We start from the raw sequence: 22,024 nt of genomic DNA, 5'->3' as shown, positions 1-22,024 counted from the left end.
ACCCTATCCCTGAGGCTGCCCTTTCCTTTTTTTAAAAACATTTCTTTCTTTGGGAAGGAGGGGGGCCGCATGGCCCCCCTCCTGGGCCACTTCTAGACCCGGGCACCCCATCCCACGGGGCCTGGCCACTCCATTGGGGGTCGTGGGGGGAGCCCCAATGCCCCCACGGTCCCACTGGCTCCCCGCCTCCTGCAGGAGCCTGCACTGCTTTTTCACAGGGGAGCTGCTAACATACAGCTCCCCTTGTGGAAAATCAATCCTGCTTTACTTCATTGAAGTGAGAGCAGGTTTCCCTGCTCTCGCTTCAATGAAGCAAAGCAGAGTTTGCTATGACAGGGCGGGAGCCGCACGGCTCCCGCCCTGTCATAACAAACAGCAGTGTCCTGGGGTGGGCACCCTGGGACCCTGCACGAGCCGGCCCTGATCTCGGTGGTCCCCAGGGCCATCAAGGGCTCCAAGAGGGGGCCGCGCAGCACCCCTCCTACCAGTCCAAAGTCCCGGGGAGTTGGTGGTCCCCAGGGCTCGGGGGTCCGTAAAGTACCTCAGCATTTTCATATTTAGTGCCCCGGGGAGATGGTGGTCCCTGGGGCATGTGGGGGTCTCGAGCACCCTCACACAGGTTTAAGAAAAAGAAAGAGCCCCAGGGAGGTGGTGGTACCCAGGGCAGCGTGGTGGAAATTGGGACCCCCATGCATTTTTTTCACTGTCCCAGGGAGGTGGCAGTCCCCGAGGCTGAGGGGGCAAGCGGGCCCCCCTGCAGTTGTTTCTGTAAGCCCTGGGGAGGTGGCAGTCCCCAGGGCAGCGTTCAGGGCATTGGGACCACCTCGCATTTTTTTCCACAGCCCCGGTGAGGTGGCGGTCCTTGAGGCTGTGGGCCCCCGCTAAATATTCGGTAGTGCCCCCGGGACCTGGCCCACCCGGGGGCTTTTTGAAAATGCACTTTTAAAAAAAAAATTATGCCGGGATTCGCGACCTCAACGCGATTTCCGCCGAAATTATTTTTAAAAAAATGCTTTTCTTGACTCTGGGGGTCCTTTTGTGACCCCCTGAGCAGGCCTAGGTGGTCAGGGTGTTTCTACCCTGCCCCTTTTATTGTTTTTTAAGCTTGTTTTTCTGTTTTCTTGTGACAAGTCACAAGATGGCTGCTCGGCCACAGATATCAAAACTTTTTCTTTTTCTAATTTCTCAGGAAATGCTGAACGGATTTACACCATTTAAAAAAAAGGTCTCTTTCTGAACCAAGACCTACCTTTTTGCTAAATTTGTTGTAATTCCGTTAAGCAGTTCGGGCTGTAGCTTTGTCTAAAGTTTCCTATGGAAAATAACATGGGGAAAAAGCGTTTTGGGACCCCTTTTTATTTCGGCCTCCGCTTGATGAATCACCCTGAAACTTTCAAGACAGGAGCTGACCGGAGCACCCCACTAGTTGTTTAAAATTTCCCGAAGATTTGTCAAACGATGCCAAAGTTATTGGGAAAACAAAAAACGCTTTTTCTAAGGAAACTAGGTCCTAACTATAACTACCTACTGGCGACCGCCGGTAGGTAATATATCTATATCTATATCTATATCTATATATATATATATATGCAAATGCTTGTTTTTGGTAGGCACAGGGAAATTAAGTGATTTGCCATGAATCACAGGATGTTGAGCCACAGGGAGACTCGAACTTAACTTCCCAGCGACAAAGTCGGCAGCTCTGGTCCTTACGCCCTTCAAGCGCTTGCAGTCTAGTTATGCCACACAAGGAGGCTAGTAAAGGAAAGTGGATTGGTGATCTGGACATATGTTGACTTCCTTTCCTATAATGCGTGTAACCATGGTCAAATTCTAGCTGAAGTAGTAATTCATTCACGTGTGCGTACATGGAATTACCCTGAGCAGGTACTGCGTGTGATGCTCGTGTCAGTGAAGCCTGCGTCCCTCAGCACGAGTTTATTTGTGCACCTCTCCGAGTGTCGGTACGGGAGACTGGGAACAGCTGAAACTGTAACCTGAGCTCGGCGGCTCTCCTCCCCCATCTGCCACTATACCGACAGAGGGAGCGAGGGGAAGCAGGCGGGCGGCAGACAGGCAGCCAGTGGCTGAGCTCAGGGAATGCCAAGGCACCTGCAGGGCTCCGAGCAGGGGCAGAGCACAGGATCCATGGAGGAGTGGGACCGGCGCTGAGTGGGGAGTCACCGTAGGATTGAGGGGACGAACATGGAGCCCGTCACCAAGTGGAGCGCATTGCAACTTGTGGACTGGATGAAAGGTAGGAGGCAGGGTGAGCCACTGTGCTGGGGAGTGGGGGAGAGCAAGCAGGCGGGGGCGCCCTACCAGTTGTGTGCCCCCAGATGCCTGCAGGTCCCTTTTTTTGCCAGCCACTGAAGCAACCGGGTTCTGGCAGCACTCATAGACACTTGGTGCTCGGGTGGTGGGTGTCTTCTTTATTTAAAACTGTTAAACTGGATCCATGGGGTCTCCCACTAAACGCTAGTGTTGCTCAATGTGCTTCGGGCCCCCTTTTCAAACACCTCAAGTTGCAGTAATCTCTTGGAGGGCTTTTTGACCCCAGTAGCTTAAATGCAGTTTCGAGCCTGTAAATCGTGTTGCATCATGAATAAACCAAGCCTCAGTATTCACTTGCGAAGATTCTGCTGTTCACAGTAACGTACTGGTTCACAAAACAACAAAACCTTTCTACTCGCCTTTCAGCTGCCCGGTGCTTGCATCTGCAGTTTCCCTCTTTCTGGAGAATTTGTACACCTTTTGTAGTTGGTGTTAATAAGACTGCCATCTGTTGGACATCTGCCTATCGTCATGTCCATTTATTTACCATGCTCAATAGTTTGATGTGTGCTTCATGACTTTTTAGCAGCGTTATTTGTATTTGTATTTGAGCGGCCAAAGGTTGGAACACTCTCCCATTACACCTCAGAAGCACAACTAAACATCTGGATTTTAGGAAGGCCCTGAAAACTTGGCTATTTACGCTTTAAAGACCAGGTGCACCTACCCAACTCAGGCCAATGATGGACATCACATAATAGCGCCAGGACACCTCCGGGTAGCAGTCGCGCTCTATAAGTGTGCCAATAACATTAACATTAACATTTGGTGTCAAAAGTTGTAGGTGCTTGAAACATGAACAGTGGTGTGAATGGGGTGAGGGCATATACAGTTCATTTAATTTAGAATATGCGTTTTTCTGAAACATTCTCATTCATATGTCACATTTTTGTAAACGGCGCATTTTGTGGTAAGAATGGAGAGTTACTATTGACAACTTTACTTATCTAGTTTAGCTGTATTGCATTATAATTGGCACGATGTGGTGCGGGTGCAATCCTCAGGGGGGCAAGTCCAAAGTGTCACGGATTCATTTCCCACCCATGGTCCAACAATGTGCTGGTTTGTCCAGAAATCTCAGGGTATTATCTGCTACCATAACAGGCGGCAGTTTCCGAGTCTCTTGGTTGACCGACTGAAACCAAACCTTAAATTATATTTTATGGTTCAAGTAAACTAATCTTTGTGGAAGTGGAATGATTCACGCACATGTTCTCACGTAACCTCCCAATTCTTCCCTCACAGCTGATCACCAACACACTACTTGTGTACTGTTTGTATCGCAAGGCTAAAAATCACAGGTTTGAAGAGTAAGGTGTTTTCCGAAGTTCAACAAACCGGGTCAGCAATTGGAAGCACCGGTTGCTCATCTGGGTTGTTTTCTTTGCTTTCTGGGATTTCTAGTCCTGACGTGTGCAGGCAAGCTCAGGGTTTTTACAGTGGTGTAATGCATTGGTCCAAATGTAAACACGTAAAATTGGCCAATCCTCGCTTCTTTTGGGGGAGTGAATAGCAGCCTTATTTGAGGACCACTGAACTCTGGCGCCATTACACCTGTTACCCATTGATAACTTCTTCCCTGGTGATAAGTGATCGCTGCTGACGGAAACGCTAATTGGCAGAGGAGTTTGAATCCCAATAAGGCCGGCCCAGCCTAAAATCTTCTGAGTCTGTAAACTGGATAAGTAAATTGGGTGCCATAAAGCTATGTACTACTAAGAGATTAATTAAAGCGCTTAGAAACAATACATGGAAACGTGTTATTTTAAAATGGAGCCACCAGGGCTACAAATCCCAGAATGCAAGAAATAAATCCTAGACTGGCTAGCAGCTTGCGCAAGGAAATGGGAAAGTACAAAGCGCTGGTGAAGGAGCAGTGATGTTTCTTCGCATCAGAACATTTTTGGTTGTGACTCCTATGGTCGTTTGGGTCGCCTGGGCTCGAGTTGTTAAATAGTGTACTCTTGTGTTATTCTCTGTCATGACTTTTGGCTGAAGGAGCCCATGGCATGTCTGTTTGAAAGTCTAAATTTGCATGCTGTTGTACACGAGAGAAACACAGAAAACTTTCTCAATTGTACTTTATTGGAAAGTAAAGTAAGTAGCCACTGGCTTTATCATGTGACTTCTAGACACTTGACTCGGTGTATATGGAGAGCAATGTGCATAAATAATTTAAATGAGTTTAATTGTTGCCCTTCAACGGATTATGGACCTTTTATTTTTGCAAGAGTCCGCCTCCTATTGCAGTTGAAGTGCCATGTTCTTCTTAAAATGAGTCCCACCCTAATGACGCGCTTTCATTTTGCGTTGCAGTGTCATCAATAAAGCGTCCTGTGTTCCCTCTGACAACTACAACTTGGCAGATGCTTTTTTGGATTCTTGTGTGGGGTGAATTTTTCTGGAGGCCATGGGTGGGTAAGGGGAGCGGTAGACATAAGACAGGCACCACACTGGGTAAGTTTTGAGGACGCATCTAGTTGGGGGGGATGGCGTTTCTGGTGTCACGTTGTTTAGGAAGTCGGCACATTGTAGTTGTCTGTGACTGGCTGAATTGCACCCGCTTGGTGTACCGTGCCTTCCGGTGAAACTGCCAGACTCCAAGGCAGGACAAGCACAGCCGCAAATGCTGCTGCAGCATCCCGCGAGTGCTGCTTGTAACCGCAAGCCATAGGCCGGAAGTCCAGAGCAATTCCAAGAGGTCGTTTTCCTAGAGCAGCGCATGCGCGCTGCGCTGCGCTGCGCTGCGCTACGCTTGACCTAAAAACAAGAAAAGGGGCAGGGTAAAAACACCCAGACACCCCAGGCCTGCTCAGGGGGTCCCACAGGGACAAAAAAAGCATTTTTTTAAAAATAATTCGGGCGGGGTATCCCGCGCTTCGTTTTCAAAGCCCCTGGGTGGGCCAAGTCCCGGGAGCAATTTATTTATGTAGCGGGGACCTGCGGGGCCCCTGCAGCCCTGGGGACTGCCACCTCCCCGGGGCTTTATCCAGGCTGCCTGTGTGTTTGTGAGGCTGTACCGCCTGTCATCGCATGTTTCTGTGTGTGTGTGTGTGAGAGCGCATGCATCTTTGTGTGACTCTGTCACAAAGCTGTTGTGTTGATACAAGGATGCCCATGGGAGCCCCGAGAGGGCCGAGCCCTAGCGGTCATGATGCCTCAGCGACACTCTGCACATACTCCATTAGGAAGAGATGAGAGACTGTTCGCTATTTTGATCATTAGGGAATCTGTCAGAGAGAAAAGAGGCAAACCATTTAAGCACTGTGCCTTCCAAACCCATTCTCTGTTGAAGAGTGTTAAGGAGAGTGTTGTGATTGACAGTGTCAAAGGCTGCAGAATGGTCTAGGAGAATCAAAAGACAAGACTCCTCTGAATCGAGTATGCGCAGCCCGTCATCAATCACTTACAGCAGCACTGTTTCAGTGCTGCAGTTTTGAATGAAACCAGACTGAAAGTTGTCAAGAAGATCATTGTCCTTAATATGACGGGAAAGTTGGTTCGCTACACATCTTTCTGTGATTTTCGCAAGAAAAGTGAGGTTAGTGGTGGGGCGGAAGTTGTTGAGGTCGTTCACACCAGTGGTGGGTTTTTTAAGAAGAGGGGTAACCTATCCTTTTTTAAAGGTAATAGGAAGTGAGCCTTGACTGAGGGAGAGGTTAACCAGACCGGTTCAATAGGAAAGAGTATGGGGGCGCAGGAGACAGAGGGGCTGTAACAGAGACAAACAGCAGCAGGCTGTGTGCAGAAGAGCTACGCATCTGAGTAGGGACAGTCACACACTGCCTGCTGTGTCCTGTAGAGCAGGGCATCCGAGGTGCAGGATGACAGAGGAGCTGTGACAGTCACACACAACCTCCTGCATGCCGTAGAGTAGGGCATCTGGAACCAGAGGCACAGAGAAACTTGACAACAAATTCCTGCCGGTTGCAAAGGGCAAACAGGGCACCCGAGGCTGTAGGAGCAGACGTGGGGATGTGACGGCGACACACGGTGTGCTGCTGAGGCACTGGGCATTTGAGGGTGGTGGGGGATACTGGCAACAATGCACAGCTCTCGGAGTGCTGAGGCAGATGAGGTGGAAACTGCAGACGATGAATAAAGAAGGGTGGGTGCAGGAAGGCAAGGTGAATGAAGACAAAACGTGGTTAAGACTAGGCAGGCGGTAGCGCCTCGAAGGCACGGCTAGCTGAGTATGTTAGAAACATAGAGGGCGGGACTGAAAAAGGAGGGCAGGAAGAGGTGCTGACAGAACTACCAGAGCAAGGCTGGCAGCTGCAAAGATGCAGAGACTGTCAGAGGTCACTGGGCAAGAGGCCTCGAGGATTAAAGGCCTTCAAAGCCATCTCTTCATGAGACCAGTGGCTTGAGACTCAGTGCACCGATAAGCAGTGCGCATCTCTTCCAGTGTTCGGGCAATAGCAGCAGCTTTCTGAGTGCTCTGCCCCAGACCAGCTAGGGTGCTAGCACAGCTATACCAACGTAGAGCCTTAGACAGGGAAGAAAGGCCTTTGAGGCTCTAGGATCATGATTTGTGAAGCCTAACCAGGCACTTGCTGTTTCAGCATATTTACCCCCTTCATTCTCAGAACTGTAGTTCTTGGGAACAAGAATTGAAAATGTGATCCTTACAGGTAGGTAGAAACAGTAGATAGAGATATTTGAACGGCCGCTTATGGTGAACTTTGTCTGCAGCAGGATTCAGAAACATGAAATGAACGTTTCATAGTTACTTGTTAAGCCTAAGGGAAATAACGACTCCTTCCTTGTGTTGAAAGTTGTTTGTTTCACTGTTTATGCAAATTCATGTTCAACCCACATGCACTGTTCTCAAAGCTGCAGTTATTTTACTGACACTGTTCTTAAAGTTGCTTCCCATAGGGAGTTTACAATTCAGTCAAATGCAAAACACCTTGCATCTCGTTCTAAGGCCCCATATATTGAACCTTAAAAGCCGTTTGAATTATACATGTCAAACATAAATATGAATTGTACAGAGTTACTTCTGATGTCTTGCCTTTAATATAAAGTATTTCTCCTAAAGGTCCTGTGTGTGAACACAGAAGAAGCCCGAATTTTAAACGTAATTGGGAGGTAGATAAGAGAAGCACAACTTTTAAAAGAAGCGTGTACATGGAGGCCTGTTTCTTTTGCATGTAACCCTGATTTTCGATACACGAAGGATCTTACCCTAGGAGGTGTCATATCGTTATGCCTGACCCTGGTAACCAGACAGGGCAGGCAAAGAGGAAGAGGCGGGACTAAGAGGGAGGCGCGGAGCGCGAGAAATAAAAAAAATGGTATAAGGGAGCTCCCGCGTCCAGCGTCTTCTTGAGCGACCAGGACACCAAACTGGCGACGAGGGTGGGATTACCTGACCCACTACACCTGTCCCCTACAATCACCACGGCGCGAGAGGAGCGCGCCTCTGAAGACAGGCTGCAGAGCACTCTGGCAGCTACAAACCAGAGCGAGCACGAGCTGACCTGCTGAAGCGGCTCCACAACCTGCAGAGTGCGACCCTGATGCGAGAAAGACAAAATCAGGGTGATTCCAGCCACATAACTACCCTGATAAAGAACTGAGCATGCAAATCACTCAGTAGGAGTAAAGCATTCACGTCTCTCCGGCGGCCATCTTGAAGTCAGGCATCTGCATTGGATAACATTTAACCATATCTAGGCGGCCTATTTGGAGTCAGGCAAGCTACAAAAAACCTCGCAAAAACACACAAATTCTGTGGATTAGAAGCCCCACAGTCTGCTGGAGTCACATTATCACCCATCATGTCAACAGAGGTTGATTCCACGAGGCCGGCCGCCACTGGATCCACCCAAAATGCCCTGCAACTTGGACCGGTGTTCATGGGAGTACCTTTCCTGCGCCCCCCGACCCCTTATCGCTGACGTCTGGGAACAGCATGGGGCCCAAATGGAAAAGCTGGGCCGAAGATTTTGAAGATTTCATGACGGGGTCGCAAGTTCGTGATCCTAATCAGAAACTCATAGCCCTGCGGAACCTAGTGGGTAAAGACATTGCGCAAATCATCAAAGAACTACCGGCCGCCAATACTGCATCCTACAATGATGTGAAAGAAGCTCTATATAGGAAGTTCCTCCACAAACGGAACCTGGACTATGAACGCTACACGTTCAACCTAGCCTTGGAAGAAAAGGAGGAGTCAATGAGCGACTTCATCGCTCGCTTAAGGCGTCTTGCCGGAAACTGCGAATTCGACAAATTCAACACCGAAGATGCACTCCGTCTGCGCATCATTGAAGGATGCCAATCAGAATCGCTACGTCGTCAACTCCTAAAATAACACTACACTCTTGAGGAGATAGAAGAACTCACCCGCATCAACGATCAAGTGGAAGAGCACACAAAAAAGATGTAGGCCAGCAAAATCGAGAAAAGAGAGCAAGCTCTTAGAGTACAGTCCCACACCGACTCGAGGTATCGTCCTGACCGTCCCAAATCTGGAAGACTTGCGAGAACGCATCGCGCGAACTCTACTCGCAGCAGGACCCGAAGCAGCCAACTCAGAAAAAAATCATCACAATGTTATCGGTGTGGCCAAGACTACCCCCACACAGGTCAATGCCCAGCAGTTGGTCAACAGTGCCATCGATGCGGAAGAGAGAACCATTTTGAAGCTGTCTGCCAAACTCGCCGCTCGGAGGTAAAACAGACCAGACAGAACACGGAATCACGTCACCATGCCAGAGCTGTACAGGGACGGAGAGACCGCTCCTCCAGCTCATCAAGGTCAAGCGCTCAATCAGTAAACTCCTACAGATCTCAGCGGTCAACGTCCAGAGAATCATCGTCCCTCACTCCTATATCACAAGACAGTGATGAATACTTGTGCATGGTGGCAGACCCAGACAGATTAAAGAAATACCCACGGCTAGACATCCAAATAGGAAGCCACTCCGCCAAGTTTGTACTAGATACGGGCGCATCACTTAACCCCTTCGACGCGCATGACGGAACGGTTCCGTCATGCACGTCGGTTGGGCTGTGCTTATGACGGAACCGTTCCGTCATGGCCCCGCCCGCGCTCAGAACCTTCAGCGTGGCGCGGAAATCCGTGCCGCGCTGAAGGGGTTAATTACATTTGTACCACAGAATATCAGAGTATGAATCCCAAACCGAAGTTAGAACCAGCAGCAGTGCGAGTTTACACGTGGATGTCCAGAAAACCACTGCCATGTCTAGGACAGTTCCGCACAACCCTGATATACAAAGATCGACAAATCCAAGCACACATTCATGTGATTGAAGGCCCTGAAGCAGCAGACTGCCTCCTCAGCCTGCCAACAGCAGAACGTCTGAAGCTAATAGAAATCCTATACAAGGTTGATGACTCGCCAGACATTGTCAAGAAATTCCCGAAGCTATTTAGTGGTCTTGGAAAACTAACTCACTTCAAAGTCAAGCTCCATATCAACGAACAAATAACACCAATAGCGCAGTATCACAGGAAGGTACCATTCCACTTGCAACAGGCAGTAGATGATGAACTACAAGACCTACTAAGAGCGGACATCATAGAACGATCAACAGGACCCACCCCATGGGTGTCACCGGTCGTGGTCATGCCCAAGAGAGGTCAAGACAACAAGGTACGCCTGTGTGTGGACATGCGAGCCCCGAATACAGCTATTGAGAGAGAGCGGCACCCAGGACCCCATATCAGCGACATGATAACGCGCCTAAACGGAGCAACAGTCTTCTCGAAATTGGATCTTAACAAAGGATACCACCAATTCGAACTACATGAGAAGTCGAGATACATTATCACATTCACCACTCACCAAGGCCTCTTCAGATACAGACGTCTCAACTTCGGAATCTCCTCGGCAGCCGAGATCTTTCAGGAGGCCGTCCGGCGGGTGATTCAAGACATCCCGAACGCATTCAACTACAGCGACAACATCCTGGTTTTCGGAGAGAATCAGAAAGAACATGACAAAGCACTTGATCGGACATGTCATGCCCTCCTCAATGCCAACCTCACACTCAACAAAGACAAGTGCGAATTTCATAAGTCAACACTCAAATTCTACGGCCATATCTTCTCAAAGGACGGCATGAGACCTGACCCAGAGAAAGTGTCTGCCCTCTCGGACACTCCACAACCACGTGATGTTAGTGATCTCCATTCGTTTCTAGGGATGGCCAGCTACTGTGCCCGCTATATTAAAGACTATGTCACCATCAGCTATCCACTCCGAGAACTGACCTGCCAAGGACAGCAGTTCCTATGGTCAGCTACCTGTGAACATGCCTGACCAACGCCACATTGTCGCATACGCCAGTCGCAGCCTCACTGACACAGAAAAGGCTTACTCACAAACGGAAAAAGAAAGCCTTGCGGTTGTGTGGGCGTGTGAACATTTCCATCTCTTCATCTACGGGAAACACTTCACGCTCATCACTGATCACCAGGCGCTAACAACCATTTTTGGTAACCCGCGGGCCAAGATGCCCCCACGGATTCAACGGTGGGGCATTCGCCTACAGGACTACACTTACACCATTATCCACAAACCGGGAAAGGTGGAAACCCCGGCAGATTACATGTCACGACATCCACAAACCCAAACACATGTACGACATTCGGTGGCAGAGCAATACCTCCATTTTGTCATCGACCACGCCTGTCCACCGGCGGTCCCACTAGAAGCCACCAGAGAAGCGTCTGCCCAAGATGCCACAATTCAAAACATTATGCACCGAATTCCTACCAACTCGTGGAGACACTTAGAAGATACCCACAAAAATTAAGCTGTCAACACTCAAGAACTTGCAGCGTTCAAACACGTCCAAGAAGAACTGTCTATCAGTATGGACGAACTACTACTGAGAGACAGAAGAATCGTAATCCCTCAAAGGCTAAGACAAGGAATCGCCAACCTGGCACACGAAGGGCACAGAGGAGTGGTGGCCACGAAGAAAGCGTTACGGGAACGTGTCTGGTTCCCATCCCTCGAATAGATGGTGGAAGCCACACTTCAAGACTGCACATCCTGCCAACTAGTGGGACGAGATGAACCACCAGCACCACTGCAGATGTCAGACCTCCCAGACAGTGTATGGCAACAAGTAGCTATCGACTTCTTCGGGCCGTTGAAATCAGGGAAATACATCGTCGTTATCATGGACGAATATTCTCGTTTTCCCATTGCTCATCAAATCTCTTCCACCAAAGCGACGGCCGTCATACCTGTCATCGACGAGGCATTTGCAGCATGGGGAATACCCACGGTGGTAAAGACAGAAAACAGACCACCATTCAATGGACAAGAATGTGCAGAGTTTGCAAGACACTTAAACTTCAAACATCGAAAGATCACTCCCTTTTGGCCCCAGGCCAACGGGATTGGTAGAGCGATTTATGGGAACAATCAAAAAGACCATACAGCAAGCTGAACTGGCTCACCGCGACATTCAACCAGCACTAAATGAAGTGCTGCGAGCCTATCGGACTACACCACACAGCACCACGAACCAATGTCCTGCCACTCTAATGCTTGGGCGAATTGCACGCACCCGGCTCCCAACTACAGACGCGGTCACGCAATCTCGAGTCTTAACCACAGATCATGACACACTAGTAAAACTTGATCATGCTAAAAAATCCAAAATGAAGGAGTATGCTGATCACCGCAGGCATGCAAAGGCGTCCGACATCCATGAAGGAAACTGGGTGCTGGTGAAACAGGACAAGAGAACAAAAGCAGACAGTCGCTACCTTGCCCACCCCCTGCAGGTAACAAGAAGAAAAGAGACCATGATCACTGCAGAGTCCGAGGGCAAGCGGACAACCAGAAACAAATCGTACTTCAAAAGTTGCAATATCTCTGCCTATACTCGAGCTCGAGAGCCTGATCATGACACGGACTCGTCAAGTGAAGACAGGAACAGTGAACATGAATATCGTCGAGCACGGGAGTCTAACGACAGGAGAGACAATAGCCCACCTGACCAGACACAAGCCAACCGACCACGGAGAACAATCCGGAGACCTGTTCGGCTCATCGGGGAACTCTAAAATACGGTGAACACTTAAAATACAAAGGGGGGAGGTGTCTGACCCTGGTAACCAGACAGGGCAGGCAAAGAGGAAGAGGCGGAACTAAGAGGGAGGCGGGAGCGGGAGGAGTAGAGAACGGCGCGGAGCGCGAGAAATAAAAAAAATGGTATAAGGGAGCTCCCGCGTCCAGCGTCTTCTTGGGGGGACAGGACACCAAAGGAGGTAGAAGAAACAGTGTTAATTAAAATAGTGTTCCTCTGCTCCCATGCAAGAGAAAAGCATCAACTGTCAGGGAATGACATCTTGAATGTAATCTGTTAAAAGATCAGTTTTCCTTTTTAGAATGGGGGGATCCTTTTTGAATTAATACATGTTAAATAAACAATATAGCGGGGTAATGTTGCCACTTATATCTGACTGGTGTGAGACTATTGACCCATTGGACAAGACATATATTAACCCCAGTCATAGTGCCTTGAGGTGAGCCTCGCTTCAGAGCTCTGTGAGCAAACTTCGGGTGACCGTATCATATCCTCGCAGGGTCGAGTTGGCAGTTCAAGCTTCAGATGTCAATTTAAAAGCTTTCCAGTTGAGTTAACACCCCAGCTGGAGTCTCCTGGTAACCTGGGACTAACACCAGGGCTTTAAGTGAGCTTGGTCCTGCAGGTACTCAGCACCGGCAGTTATTAAAAGCAGGTGCCAAGACCGGGTCCCTATCGGGCTCTCCATTTTTGCCCTCACCCTCAGGGTGAAAAAAGAATCAAAAAGAATCATAACTCTGCAGTAGTGCCGCTGCTGAAAGCCTTTGATGTAACTTCAAAGAGACTCATTTTAGTACTTTCACAGTCTCTTCATTTCAGATCTGAAGTGTAGGAGAGTAGGATCTGCTTCACATGTATACCCCCACTTTTTGCTGGTGTTTCACTGTTTTTTTTTACTTCAGTCTGGCTGGGACCCTGCTATTCAGGGCCCCAGCCTTGCTGCTTCCTCTCTACATTGATTGCATGTACTTTAGGTACACCATAGATTGGATCCTGAGGTACCCTTGTGAGTCCCTAGTATATGGTACACTATGTACCCAAGGCATAGGTACCCCAGAGGCCTACCAGGGGCTGAAGCATGTATTATGCCATCCCTGGAACGCCACCCAAAATGACACCACAGGTCTGCTACTGCAGCCTGGGTAAGGTGGTACATGCACCCCTTACTGTGATATAGGTTACCTATATCACTATATATATACACACATATAAACCTATAAGTCACTCCTATGGCAGGTCTTATCAATTCTGAAGGCAGAGCGATTGGTTCTGGCCTCCTGCTGCTGACCGAAACTCTGGCAGGTGAGGCCTGGACAATAGGTTTCCTGTCACAGGGAGGTCTACCCACCTCCCAGATAGGCTTATGTGTATTGGGGCTGGGTGAGAGCACTCTCTGAGTGCTTTGAAGTCCTGCACTGGGGGCACATTTGGTGTCCCTGTGCATAGTCCAGCTCACACCAGTTCAGGGGCTTCCAGCCCCTGCTCTGGCATGAAACTGGACAAAGGAAATGGGTGTAGCCACCCCTCTTTCCAAACCCTCCCATAGGTGGGTCCCCAGGGCTAGTCCAACCCCTTCCTTAGGTATAAGTAAGGAACCTCTGTAACCAGACATTTAGATATCCCTGGATGAAACTCTGAAGCTGAATCCTGGAACGTTGACGATCTACTCAAAACTAGAGGACTGAAGAAATCTCCCTTGGGGTCAAGAAGTGACTCCCCTGCTTTGCAGGCACCAACAAAGCAATTTGCCAGTCTGCATTATCGAAGCTCCCGCCGGACTCCGAAGTATTTGCAGCCCAGGAAGAGGATTTCCAAATGTCTCAGAGGCCGACCCGAGTCCCCAGCAACGCTGAGACCCGCAGCCCTCGTGAGTAGCGTGGAACCGGAACTCCTGGTCACTGTGCATTTCTGCAAGTGCATTGACTTCTCAACGTCTCTTGAAGTCGTGCTTGGGCTCACTTGTAGCCCCCACCTCAAGCACTGAATCCACCAAAGATTGTTGGCCTAGGCACCCTGAGTGACCCGTGGGCCACCATTTTGTGTTTCGTCTTGAGGTCCCTTCGCGATCCCTGGTCCGTCGACTGGGCGGTCCCTGAGGGGGCAACTTTGAATTCTTTGGGCTTCTCTGGTTGCTCCAGACATGCCCCGACTCCCTACTAAGTGGTGAGTCCCACAGACCTTGCTAGTCTGCACCGAAGCATCTTTCTCGTTTCTGTGTGGGTTGCTGTTTCCAAGGCTTGGTGAGTCCAATTCGGATGCCGACACCGCAGCACTCGACATCCTTTGTAGGACAGCTCGAATCCAGCTCCTGGTTGTCCTCAACGCCTCCTGGTTTTCGTGGCTAAAGAGTCAAGCTTCACCTTCTTCACCTGAAATCACCCGACATCGGTGGGCATCTGCCTATTGCCTTCCTGGTCACTGGCTAGTGACCCAGACTCTGTCCCCTCTGCTTTCAGGTTCTTCTCATCTTCGATCCAGGCTTGGATCTCTTCGGACACTTCGCATCTTCCCGGCAGCAGCACTTCTTCACCAGCTCCCATTGAAATCAATGACGCAACGCGACCCAACACCAAAAGACACTTATGCACCCGGCTTCCCTGGGTGAGGTAACATGAGTACTCTAGTGCTCCTATGGGTGCTAGCCCTAGAACTTCCTAAGTCCAAAAGGGTTTGGTCCTGACTCAATCCTAAGTGTCCCTAATCTTTAAAAATCTAACCGTGACTTTCCCCATAGAAGCTAACGGGAGCTCGCGGCTGTGTTCACACACTGCACACGGCCCCCGTGGGTCCCCTGTGTCACTACCGTGGGTGGTTCCTAGGGGTCCCAGCGATTCTACAGGCTCTAGGCCTTGTGTCTAGCTAAGTCGTGGTTCTTATACCACTATTTTAGTATATGGCTTGGCTCGCCCCTAGGGCCTGATGTGTATTTGTGCTATTTTACTGTAATATTTGAAGTGTAATTTATGTGTTTTTACCGCTAGTCTCATAAAGAGACTAGGAGGGTGTGTTTAGTAATAAATATATATATTTTATATATATACCTAGTGTGGATATCTTTCATTTCGGAACTCAAGAGATTATATACTGGCAAAACAAGCTGCTTTACATTCCTTCAAGACTTAGCCTTAAGGCTGCTCTCCATAGCTACCGCTAGGATAGCTTTCAATAAAGGTTTTCTTTAACCAATAACCAATAAGGGGTTGTTTGGACTGGTACAGGGTGCCCACTATAACTAGTGAACAGCATATACCAGGCCAACCTCTCACATTGGTGTGCAGTGTGTGGGATTCCAGCTTGCTATTGTTTTACCAGATAATCTCAATTGAGTGACTAACTGAAAACCACTAAAGGCACCCTAGGTACATATAATACAAGCTTTAGAATAACAGTAAGTTCTACTGAACTTAGAGTTGTGTGTTAAGGGCTTAGCACACACTTTCTTCAACTCAAGAGAGTTTAGTAGGCCACACTAGAGTAGGTAGTGCAATACACCACACCACACTAGTAATGTCTTCTAGGCCAGGAACCACTAGGTCCCTGCCAGAAGCCAATGAGCTTCTAAATTCCCAGTATGATAACCTCCCATTCATGGAATTGAGAGCATTATGTACAACTAGGAAACTGAAGACAGGCAAAAGTCTAACCACCCAGCATCTCATAGAGGTACTCAGGCTGGATGATCTCAGCAGATCTATAGGATCTGAAGGGGTAGGCAGAGTGGGTGGGACAGCACCTGAGGAAAGGCCTAGGGGTGTAACTCCCCATGAACTGATCTCTGGGGCTGGCCAGACAGATGACAATGATATGGACCTGGAAAATCCAATTCCCCAAGACAGTGATAGAGAGGACCACAATGGACCCCTCTTTGTCCCTCCTGGGAGAGTTGGTGGTAGGCCTAGAAGGTCAAGATCTCCCTCAGTGGCGTCTAACCATTCTAACTCATCTATAGTGACCTCAATCTCCTCTCATAGGAGGGAAACCTCTCAGGAGAGAAGGGAGAGACTGCTCAAGTATGAGGAAGCTCATCTTGAAATCAGAAGAAAGCAGGTAACCCTAGATAAGGAGGCCATAGAGCTCTACAGAGCTAGAAAAAAGATGGGACTAGAGTTCCATGGTGGCAGCAACATCCCTAGAGATAGGGAGAGGTCTCATGACCATAGAAACCTGAATAAGATTGTCCCTCCCTACCAGAGTGGGGATGGCATCCACAAATGGATAACTGCACTGGAAAGGGCCTGTAAAGTACAAAGGGTCCCCCAAAGCAGTGGGCAGCAATCTTATGGCTCTCCTTTGCAGACAAAGGTAGAGATAAGCTCCTCGCTATAAGAGAGGAGGAGGCAGATGATTACAACCATCTGAAGAGTGCATTGACTGATGGGTTTGGCTTAACCACTAATCTTCTTCAGGTGGGGATTCACAGTCTAACAAGGGAAAAGGCCAAAAGAAACCATGGTGCAAAATCTGTAAGCAGAAAATTCACTGGACCAGTGACTGCACAAAGTCCAAAGAATCTACTCCAGCCACCATTGCCCCTAAGGCAACTGTTCCCCCTAGTACAGCTACACTTGGTGGTGGTAATGTCCAGAATAAGGGTGTAGTAGGGTTGACCCTGTGTTCTGAGATGGACTCTAGCCTAGTCAGAGTTCCAACTCAGGCTGTTCTAGTCTGTGATTGAGGCATGGATACGTCCTCCTTTGTGAGTCCCAGTAATCTGGGCAAACACAGACAACAGCCTTTAATAAATGGAATAGAGGCTTTGGCATTCAGGGACACAGGAGCAAGTGTCACAATGGTGACAAAAGATCTTGTGGATCCTGGGCAGATTATACTTGGTGAAATGTACCAAGTGACCAATGCTAGCAATGTCAGAACAGATCATTCTCTGGCAGTTGTTAACTTCTCCTGGGGAGGGGTAACTGGCCTTAAGAAGGTTGTGGTAAGTGCAGACCTACCAGTTCAGTGCTTGCTTGGCAATGATCTAGAATCTTCAGCTTGGACTGAAGTGGAGCTCAGGACACATGCAGAAATGTTAGGGATCCCTGCTCATGTCTTTTCTGTGACTAGGTCACAGGCCAAAATGTCTAACACCTGACAGCCCCAGGATTCTGGAATAATGGACCAGGTACCTCCCAAGAGGAGGAACAGTTGGGTTAAGCAGTGCCTTCCCACCTGACTCAGAATGCAGATCAGTCTCCTCAGGGAGATGATCTTGAGCCTGAAGAAGGTACTGTCCCAGAGGAGCTAGAACCTGACCAGGTTGAGTTCTTGGGTACAGGTGGCCCTTCCAGGTCTGATCTGAGCCAGGAGCAGAAAACCTGCCCCTCTCTTGAACCCCTCAGAAAGCAAGCTGCTGATGAGGCTGCTGGGAATGCTAGTGGCACCCATAAGATTTATTGGGAGGATGGACTCCTTTACTCACAGAGTAGAGACCCCAAGCCTGGTGCATCCAGGAGGTTGGTTATACCTCTGACGTTTAGGGGCTTCCTATTGACACTAGCCCATGATATTCCCCTAGCAGGACACCTGGTCCAGAACAAGACTTGGGACAGAATTGTCCCTCACTTTCACCGGCCCCACATGTCTGAAGACACTAAGGAGTTTTGTCGCTCCTGTGTGACCTGCCAAGCCAGTGACAAGGCAGGTAGAACCACAAAGGCCCCCTGATACCACCACCCGTGGTGGGGGTTCCCTTTGAGAGGGTTGGGATTGACATTGTTGGTCCCATGGATCCTCAGACAGCATCTGGGCACAGGTTTATACTGGTGGTTTGGGACCATGCCACCAGGTACCCAGAAGCAATTCCCTTAAGGACTTCTAAATCACCTCTTGTTTTTTTTCCCCAAGAGTAGGCTTTCCTAAGTATCTGACAGAGATGCAAACTTTATGTCAAGTTACTTAACTGCTATGTGGAAGGAGTGTGGAGTGAACTACAAGTTCACCCCACCCTATCACCCACAATGCAATGGTTTAGTTGAAAGATTCAACAAAACCTTAAAGGGCATGATCAAAGGTCTCCCAGAGAAGCTTAGGCAGAGATGGGACATTCTGTTGCTCTGCCTTTTGTTTGCCTACAGGGCGGTGCCACAAAAGGGGGTTGGTTACAGCCCTTTTGAACGTTTGTTTGGCCATCCTGTCAGGGGTCCTTTGTGTCTGGTGAAGGAGGGATGGGAGTTACCTCTCAAACCCCCTAAACAGGACATAGTGGACTATGTACTTGGTCTCCGCTCCAGGATGGGTGAATACATGAAAAAGGCTACTAAAACCTTGAGGCTAGCCAGGAATTACAAAAAACCTGGCATGACCAAAAGGCTGTACTGACAGTTTACCAGCCAGAACAGAAAGTGTGGGCATTGGAGCCTGTGCCCCCAGCAGCCCTCCAGGACAAATGGAGTGGCCCCCATACAATTGTTGAACAGAAAGGGGAGTTCACCTAATTGGTAGACCTTGGAACCCCTAGGAGTCCCCACAGGGTACTTCATATCAACAGACTAAAACCATATGTCGACAGGGCAGACATGGGCTTGCTCATGGCTACTGATGAAGGACAGGAGGAAGAGAGTGACCCACTCCCTGACCTACTTTCTCAGAACCCTGATGATGGGTCAGTTGATGTTGTAGCCTTGGCAGGCAGCCTCACTGACCAGCAGCAAACTGACTGCAGAAAACTTCTCAGTCAGTACAGACATATGTTTTCTCTGACTCCAAGTCAGACCACCTGGTGCACTCATGAAGTGTACACTGGGGACAGTCTGCCTGTGAAGAATAAGATCTACAGGCAACCTGACCATGTCATGGACTGTATAAGGACAGAAGTCCAAAAGATGTTGGATTTGGTAGTTATTGAACCCTCAGATAGCCGTTGGGCTAGTCCAGTAGTCCTGGTACCTAAACCTCACACCAAAGACGGCAAGAGAGAGATGAGGTTTTGTGTGGATTACAGGGGTCTCAATGCAGTCACTAGGACTGATGCCCATCCCATCCCCAGGGCAGATGAGCTAATAGATACTTTGGCCTCAGCCAAGTTTCTAAGCCTATTTGTCTTGACAGCTGGCTACTGGCAGATCAGACTATCTGATGATGCAAAGCCAAAGACAGCATTTTCTACCCCTAGTGGGCCCTATCAATTTGTGGTAATGCCCTTTGGTTTGAAGAATTCACCTGCCACTTTCCAATGGTTGGTGAATCAAGTCCTTACAGGCCTGGAAGACTATAGTGCAGCATATTTAGATGATATTGCTGTCTTTAGCTCCACTTGAGAGGATCACCTGGTCTACCTGAGGAATGTTTTGGAGGCCCTGCAAAAAGCAGGCCTAACTATCAAGGCTACTAAGTGCCAGATAGGGCAGAGTCAGGTTGTGCACCTGGGCCACCTTGTAGGTGGAGGCCAGGTTCAACCATTGCAGAGCAAAATTCAGACCATAATGGACTGGGTTGCTCCCACTACCCAGACTCAGGTGAGAGCCTTCTAAGACCTGACTGGGTACTATAGAAGATTTTTCAAGGGATATGGATCAATAGTGACCCCCCCTGAATGACTTAACCTCTAAGACGATGCCCAAAAAGTTCAGTGGACAGTTAGCTGTCAAAAGGCATTTGATGACCTGAAGCAGGCCATGGGCACTGCTCCCATTCTGCAAAGTCCTGACTACTCCAAAAAGTTCATTGTCCAAACAGATGCATCTGAATTGGGGGTAGGGGCTATACTGTCACAGTTGAATGACGAAGGTCTGGATCAACCAGTAGCTTTCTTAAGCAGAAGGTTGACCCCCAGAGAGAAACGTTGGTCAGCCATTGAGAGGGAGGCCTTTGCTGTGGTTCCGGCTCTGAAGAAGTTGAGGCCATACTTGTTTGGTACTCACTTCATTGTTCAGACAGACCATAAGCCCCTCTTATGGCTAAAGCAGATGAAGGGTGAAAACCCCAAACTTCTCAGGTGGTCCATTCCCTACAGGGGATGGACTATACAGTGGAACATAGACCTGGGAGTAACCATGCCAATGCAGATAGACTCTCCAGATATTTCCACATGAGAAAAGAAGACTCAAGTGGTCAAGGTTAGCTTAATGTCCCTGCGTTTGGGGGGGGGGGGGGTTGTGTAGGAGAGTAGGAGAGTAGGATCTGCTTCACATGTATACCCCCACTTTTTGCTGGTGTTTCACTGTTTTTCTAATTTAGTCTGGCTGGGACCCTGCTATTCAGGACACCAGCATAGCTGCTTCCTCTCTACATTGATTGCATGTACTTTAGATACACCATACATTAGATCCTGAGGTACCCATGTGAGTCCCTAGTATATGGTACACTATGTACCCAGGGCATAAGTACCCCAGAGGCCTACCACGGGCTGAAGCATGTATTATGCCACCCCTGGAAAGCCACCCAAAATGACACCACTGGTGTGCTACTGCAGCCTGGGTAAGGTGGTGCATGCACCCCTTACTGTGATATAGGTTACGTATATCACTATATATATATATATATATATACACACATATAAACCTATAAGTCACTCCTATGGCAGGCCTTATCAATCCTGAAGGCAGAGTGGTTGGTTCTTATGTGAGAGGATGCCCCTGCATGAGCAGAGCCCCTCTGCAGCATTCGGAGACCCTTCTCTGATGCTGTTTGTAATGCAGCCTGACCATATACTCTTAAGTGCATTATAACCTCGCGGTAAATGCTAACTTTGGGATGGCTGCACAGAAACATGTCGTGTTTGGTGTCAAACGCTTTGGAATCCTACCCCCCCCACCAGTTCTGGTTGCGGGGGTAGAATTCCACCCTTCTAGAGGGAAAGAAATGGTAGTACTGGGTTAGCCGGTAGAAACTTAACAGAGCCCTGGCATCACAAAATGGATACTGCAGCCACAGACACGGGTCTGGCCTCCTGCTGCTGACCGAAACTCTGGCAGGGGAGGCCTGGACAATAGGTTTCCTGTCACAGGGAGGTGTAACCACCTCCCAGATAGGCGTATGTGTATTGGGGCTGGGTGGGAGCACTCTCTGAGGGCTTTGTAGTCCTGCACTGGGGTCACATTTAGTGTCCCTGTGCATAGTCCAGCTCAAACCAGTTCAGGGGCTTCCAGCCCCTGCTCTGGTGTGACACTGGACAAAGGAAATGGGTGTAGCCACCCCTCTTTCCAAACCCTCCCATAGGTGGGTCCCCAGAGCTAGTCCAACCCCTTCCTTTGATATAAGTAAGGAACCTCTGTAACCAGAACTTTAGATCTCCCTGGATGAAACTCTGAAGCTGAATCCTGGAACTTTGACGCTCTACTCAAGACTAGAGGACTGAAGAAATCTACCTTGGGGTCAAGGACTGACTCTCCTGCTTGGCAGGCACCAACGAAGCAATTTGCCGGTCTGCATTATCGAAGCTCCCACCGGACTCTGAAGTATTTGCAGCCCAGGAAGAGGATTTCCAGACGTCTCAGAGGCCGACCCAAGTTCGCAGCAAAGCTGAGACCCACAGCCCTCGTGAGTAGCGTGGAACCGGAACTCCTGGTCACCGTGCATTTCTGCAAGTGCATTGACTTCTCGACGTCTCTTGAAGTCGTGCTTGGGCTCACTTGTACCCCCCACCTTGAGTACTGAATCCACCAAAGAT

General features: G+C 49.0%; 1 protein-coding gene across 2 annotated transcripts in view; it reads left to right on the top strand.

The window, feature by feature from the left end:
* Nucleotides 1-2,034: 2,034 nt before the first annotated feature.
* LOC146820952 (enoyl-[acyl-carrier-protein] reductase, mitochondrial-like) overlaps nt 2,035-22,024 on the top strand; it is a 686,021-nt gene continuing 666,031 nt past the window's right edge. Inside the window, exon 1 of one of the 2 annotated variants that reach the window (XM_085611823.1) lies at nt 2,035-2,257. The gene's annotated coding sequence lies outside the window, so the exon portion shown is untranslated. The remainder of the gene's footprint in view (nt 2,258-22,024) is intronic. The other variant, XM_085611825.1, reaches the window with a different exon arrangement.

This window comes from Triturus cristatus, chromosome 6, assembly GCF_964204655.1.
Source record: "Triturus cristatus chromosome 6, aTriCri1.1, whole genome shotgun sequence".
NCBI classification, from domain to species: domain Eukaryota; kingdom Metazoa; phylum Chordata; class Amphibia; order Caudata; family Salamandridae; genus Triturus; species Triturus cristatus.
Note: the sequence above shows the minus strand (reverse complement) of the source record. Positions and strands in the feature narration are given on the sequence as shown.